Source organism: Oryctolagus cuniculus, chromosome 13 (genome assembly GCF_964237555.1).
Source record: "Oryctolagus cuniculus chromosome 13, mOryCun1.1, whole genome shotgun sequence".
Lineage (NCBI taxonomy): Eukaryota > Metazoa > Chordata > Mammalia > Lagomorpha > Leporidae > Oryctolagus > Oryctolagus cuniculus.
Genome location: NC_091444.1, coordinates 13467025 through 13473480, shown reverse-complemented (window position 1 = coordinate 13473480; position 6456 = coordinate 13467025). Strand labels below are relative to the sequence as shown.

At 37.6% G+C, this 6456-nt stretch overlaps 1 long non-coding RNA gene across 1 annotated transcript; it reads right to left on the bottom strand.

The window, feature by feature from the left end:
* Positions 1-3252: 3252 nt before the first annotated feature.
* On the bottom strand, positions 3253-6456 carry LOC138844915 (uncharacterized). The gene is made up of 3 exons (XR_011381328.1): positions 6317-6456; positions 4813-4861; positions 3253-3389 (listed from the first exon to the last, which is right to left on the bottom strand). It is a non-coding gene; the product is annotated as an uncharacterized lncRNA (long non-coding RNA).

Genomic DNA, 6456 nt, shown 5'->3' with positions numbered 1-6456 from the left:
AAAATGAATGTCTGGTAGTCCAACTGAGACTGTCTCTTAATTATTCCTCAATATGTTCTTTTAAGGACTTACAGGTGTCTTCCTTATAAAGAATTTTGTTAAGAAATGATATTTTCATCTTGTGTTACCACTTTGCCAAACATTTGCTGTCCTTAGTAAATCAATCTAAGTCTTTTACTGACCACCCCATCACCACCACATACACACACAATATTTATCTTCATTTCCTAAAGCTCTTATAGCCCATGGCCTAATTCTGGCACCCTTCCCACTCCCTCACTTCCTTTGATCTGATATCACCTCGCTTGGGAAGCTCCCATCTGGAACCAGCCTAGGCAGGCACTGCTGGGGACAGTGTGTTCTTGTCCCCTTGAATGCCTTCCTCATCCCAATTCAACATTTTTGTATTGTCGAGTGCAAGTTTTATCTCTACTTCCTTTACATTATTTATTTACTTTACTTACTTATAAATTTTCTTCATTTTACTTAGTTTCTACTTTTTCCTTTTCTTAAAGTCGTAACTCCCCACTTTCTAAGCTTTCATCTTACTGCTTTTACTCTTTAACCTGTTACTATGTCCTTTTTACTCTTTTCTTTACCCATTTTACTTCATCTTTTAAATAGGTCACATTCACAATGCAGAGTGTCTCTCATGTCAAGTGGAGGAAACATATTTATCAAAAGATGCATTAATAAACTAAAATATTGGCCGGCGCCGTGGCTCAATAGACTAATCTTCCGCCTGCAGTGCCAGCACACCGGGTTCTAGTCCCGGTTGGGGTGCCGGATTCTGTCCCGGTTGCTCCTCTTCCAGTCCAGCTCTCTGCTATGGCCCGGGAGTGCAGTGGAGGATGGCCCAAAGTGCTTGGGCCCTGCACCCCATGGGAGACCAGGAGAAGCACCTGGCTCCTGGCTTTGGATCAGCGTGGTGAGCCGGCCACAGTGCACCAGCCACAGTGGCCATTGGAGGGTGAACCAACGGCAAAGGAAGACCTTTCTCTCTGTCTCTCTCTCTCTCACTGTCCACTCTCACTATCAAAAATTAAAATAAAAATAAACTAAAATATTAAGTGCTAGAAAGAGAGGCAGGTGGTTTATGAGAGCAGATAACAGGGTGATTAGCCTACTCAGAGAAGTTAACAAACTTTCCCTAAAGAAGAGATGAACTCAGATATCAAAAAGAATGAAAATATGTGAGTGTGTGAATGCCACAAACAGAGGGGATGCTACACCATCATCTTTTGAGAGAAGATTTGTAAGAAGTGATGAAAGCCATTGTGGCTGGAGCAACAGAGAGGGAAGCATGATGGGTGATTTGGAGAAAACTGGAGTTTGAATTGTAAAGGTTTTGTTCAGAATTTTGGTGTGTATCTTAAAGTCAAATGGAAATAATTCAGACATCATAGCAAAAGTAAGAACAGTGTGGAAAGACTGGCATTTGAATTCTTACTGTGGTACTCAGCAGCTGTGTGATATGCCTTAGGCAACTTTCCCAATCTTTTTGCCTCATCTATGAAGTGGCAATAATAACAGCTGTTTACAGTAGCAGTTGTGTAGGAAACAGTGATCACAATGAAAGATTAGCTTTATGGAGAATGTTCCTTGCACTAGACACTGTTTTCAGGGACTCATGAATCACTTATTTAAGTTCCATATGATGTAAGCACTATTACTAACATTCTGTTTTTCAAATCAGGAAAATGAGGTACAGACATCTAGCAAGGTAAACATAATACCTAATAAATGGTGAAGGAGGCTGGCGCTGTGGTGTAGCAGGTGAAGCCACTGCCTGCAGTGCCAGCATCCTATGTGGGCACTGGTTCATATCCCGGCGGCTCTACTTCTAATCCAGCTCTCTGCTATGGCCTGGAAAAGCAGCGGTAGATGGCCCAAGTCCTTGGCCTGTGCACCCACATGGGAGACCCAGAGGAAGCTCCTGGCTCCTGGACTTGGATCAGCACAGCTCTGGCCATTGCAGCCAATTGATGAGTGGACCAGTGGATGGAAGACTTCTCTATCTTTCTCTCTATGTTTCTCTACCACTCCTTCTCTCTCTCTGTAACTCTTTCAAATAAATAAATCTTTAAAAGAATGGTGAATACCTACTTCATGGTATTTTGTGAAGATTAAAAGAGCCAATAAACTTAAAGTAGTATCACAGAGCACATGGTTAATATTAGTCATATTGGAGATTATTGTTTCAAATGAAATTATGAGTCTTTTTTTTAACTTTTATTTAATGAATATAAATTTCCAAAGTACAGCTTATGGATTACAATGGCTTCCCCCCCATAACGTCCCTCCCACCCGCAACCCTCCCCTCTCCCACTCCCTCTCCGCTTCCATTCACATCAAGATTCATTTTCGATTCTATGAGTCATATTTTTAAGAATAACTTGTTTATTGACTAATGGATTCATTGATTGGGGAGGTAGACAGAGAGACAGAGGGAGAGAGAAAACAAGCTCCCATGCTCTTGTTCACTTCTCCAAATACCCACAATTGCTGTGGCTAGAGCAGTCCAAAGCTGGGAGCCAGATACTCAATCTAGGTCTCCCACAGAAGTGGCAGACACCAAACTATTAGAACTACTATATGTTGCTTCCCAGAGTATGCATTAGCAGGAAACTAGAATCAGGAGTGGAACCCATACTTGAACCCAGGTACTCCTATATAAGATTTGGACATGTTGATCAACATGTTAACCATTGGGCCAAACATTCGCCTCTGGGTCAGATTTTTTTGAAGACACTGTATTTTGCATTATTCCATTTATTCAATATTTTTTAACTTTTATTTAATAAATATAAATTTCCTAAGTACAGCTTTTGGATTACAGTGGCTTCCCCCCCCACATACCTTCCCTCCCACCCGCAACCATCCCATCTCCCACTCCCTCTCCCATCCCATTCACATCAAGATTCATTTTCAATTATCTTTAATTACAGAAGATTGATTTAGTATATATTAAGTAAAAATTTCAACAGTTTGCACCCACGCATAAACACAAAGTGTAAAGTACTGTTTGAGTATTAGTTATAGCATTAATTCACACTGTAGAACACATTAGGACAGAGATCCTACATAAGGAGCAAGTACACAGTGACTCCTATTGTTGACTTAATAATAATTGACACTCTTGTTTATGGAATCAGTATTTACCCTAGGCTCTTGTCATGAGTTGCCAAGGCTATGGAATCCTTTTGAGTTCACCAACTCTGATCTTATTTAGACAAGGTCATAGTCAAAGTGGAAGTTCTCTCCTCCCTTCAGAGAACGGTACCTCTTTCTTTGATGGCCCATTCTTTCCGCTGGGATCTCACTCATAGAGATCTTTCATTTAGGTTTTTTTTTTTTTTTTTGCCTTTGTCCTGACTGTCAAGTGATCCCTGTTAAATATAAGAGTGGGAATAAGAGAGGGAGGAGATGTACAGTTTGGCACATGCTCAATCGGACTTGCCCCAAATGGTAGAGTTAGAAACATGCCAGGGGATTCCAATTCAATCCCATCAAGGTGGCATTATTTTTCCCCAAGAAACCTTTTATTTGAAGAATACAAGCTTCGTACATTTCATGATTACATAACTTTAAGAACATGGTGATTCTTCCCATTGTATTTTTCTTTATGACAGTTTTATGAGATGAAGAGCTTGAATGCCACCTTACAACTATGCCTTCCTTACTTGGTTTTGCTCTAAAGATCAGAGAGTAAATGTCTTTCTCCCAAATCACTAGAAGCTGCCCTCATTCCTGATGTATGGCAGCTGACACTCACAGAGCACCCTCAAGGAGCCTGTAGGCCCTCCAGTTTTGGCCTCAGCACAGATCACTGTTAATCTCTTGACTGCTATGACATCTGAGTCCCTGTTTTATAAAACTGTCATTGTCCTACTTCAAATAAACAGACTTTGTATCACTTTGAATCATAACTAGTCAGTAGCAAGAGTAAATATCACATCAGGATTTATGGTAAATTTTGATCCCACTAATGTAAAACTTTAGATGTTACATTAGCTTAAAGGTAAAACAGGAGCTCAAATTCAGCAAGAAAGAGTATTATGGTACCCTTTTGGCTTTTCAATAACATATACCTGACAATCTCTAACTAGGTTATTTATCCATTAGTATTTATTGACTTATCAGAATCTAGACATTTTATTAGTAATTAAGATTACAGTAACAATGGGATTAATATGCCTCCTGTCCTCAAAGATATACTTTTTAGTGCTATATGTGAGCTAGCCAAGCAACCATGCAATATAAGAAATATAATGTTGTGACAGAAAATAAATAGAGCATTGTAGGTTTCTCCCAGGAGAAAATGCCTAATCTAAAACTATCTGAATCTAAAATATTAATGGAACTTCACCAAACTGGAGGTCAAGTGATAACATATTGAAGGAAGAATATTCTAAGGAAAGGAAACTGTACATTCAGAAGGTCAGAGGGGGGAAAAAAGAGCACGCTATTAAGTCTAAGAACTTTTGAAATATTTCAATTCTTGGCTTATAGAATTAAGTAAAACCTAACAGGTAATTCAAGGGTATCAAAATCAAAGTAAATATTACCATTATAAGGAAAAATGTAGATATAGGTTCTGGTGGATTAAACTGTTATATTCTTTATCGTCACATACCATTAACATAAATGATGTATGACTAAAATAATGGGAAAGTTTCAAGATGCCATCAATGTTGGAGTCTTGTCAGTATACCAGCATATTTTCAATAACAATTACTTAGAAAAGGTAGTTGGTCTAGAACATAGTATCTTTGGCCAGACTTTCATTTATCTCTGTTCCCGTGTAAGTACCTTGAGGTAGGATGAAAAGAATTCAGTGAAGGGTCAAATCTCTAGGTAGCTGGAAGATGGAGAAAACAACAAATCAGCTGTTAACCCTTTGCTTCTATGGGACATTTTTGTCCAAATGCAAATTCAGATAAAAAGTTTTCAGACGGGAACTATACTAACCCCACTTAACACAAGATCATAATTGACTAGTAAAATGCTTAGATTCTGGCAATAAGTAAATGAATATTTTTGAATAAATAGACTAATTGAAGGTTGTCAAATACAAATCAGAGACTTCAACAGCATACTAGAATAGCATTTCTTGCTGATAGTCATCTATTTTCCCCTTAATTAGTTATGATTGCTAATTAATTTGGACAGTAAGTACACATAGATATTTTGAAGATAATATTTATCTGATTAAAGACATTTCCCTCTATTGTATTTTAAGTAGTTTTCAAAGCATTATTAAACTTCATCAAAAGTTACTTTTGAATTTCCTGAGAAATTTGTATGCCTTTCCCCTCTTATTTTATTATTTAATTACAACTGATTTTTTCAAATTACAAACCAAGTATTCCTGGAATAAACTCGACTTGATCAAAAACATATTATGCTTTTATATACTTTTTTATTATTTTACTGCTTATTTGATTTGTTGGTATTTGTATTTATGTACATAAAATATTATTCTATACTTTTCCTTTCTTATAATATCTTTGTTGGGTTTATCATCAAGGTTATAGTGGCATCACAAAGTGATATGGAAAACACTATCTTTTTTATCATCTCTGGAATAGTTTTTGTAAGACTTATTGATCATTTTTTCCCTTATACATTTTAGAGGATTTTTATGTAAATCCATGCAGGCCTGGTATTCCTTTCTAGGGGAGTTTTGATCTGTAGGTTCATTTTCTTTAATATGTATGGAACAATTTATCTTTCCTATCCCTATCTGGGTGAATTTGAGAAAGTTGAGCTTTTTTTAGGAATATGCCAATTTCAAACAAATTTTCCATTATATTGGCATGACCTTTTAAAATATATTATTTTATTATCTTTTTATTTTTATAGTTTCCATAATAATGTCATATTTTTCATTCTGAGCAGTTATTTCTTTTTTAATTAGTCTTCTTAGGTTGTTTTAACCACAACCCAGTGAAGAGAAATCCTATTAGTTATCTTCATCAGAGGTTTTTTAATATAAGTGCTTCATGACTAAATTTCAAAGAACTGAAAGGGCAAAAAAACACTAAAGGGGCCTCTCAGGGTTGAAACTCAGGTCTTTGTGAGGGGACAACGGTTAGCTCATGTTCACTTTCTGAGCTTGGAGGAGGAATGCGACGACTTGATACCCAAATCGTGGAGAGCAGTGCCTGTTACAGCTGCTGTTTCTGAGGGCATGAGAATGGTTATGTAAGAGTTTGAAAATGTGCCAGTTGTGTTTAATTGCAGCTACCTGCCAGGGTGAAGGAGGAGGCTGGGAAAACTGATAGGACCAGGAATCAAACAGGATGGAACTTACCCATTTTCCTTATTTCCAGCTCTATTTTCTTCCATTGGCAGAATCTAACAGGGGGCCAGACCATGAAGATGAATTCCAGCCCCAGCTTCATAATGCAGGGTCCTGGAGGGTGGGTTGGAATAGAGAATAGCTCAATAAAT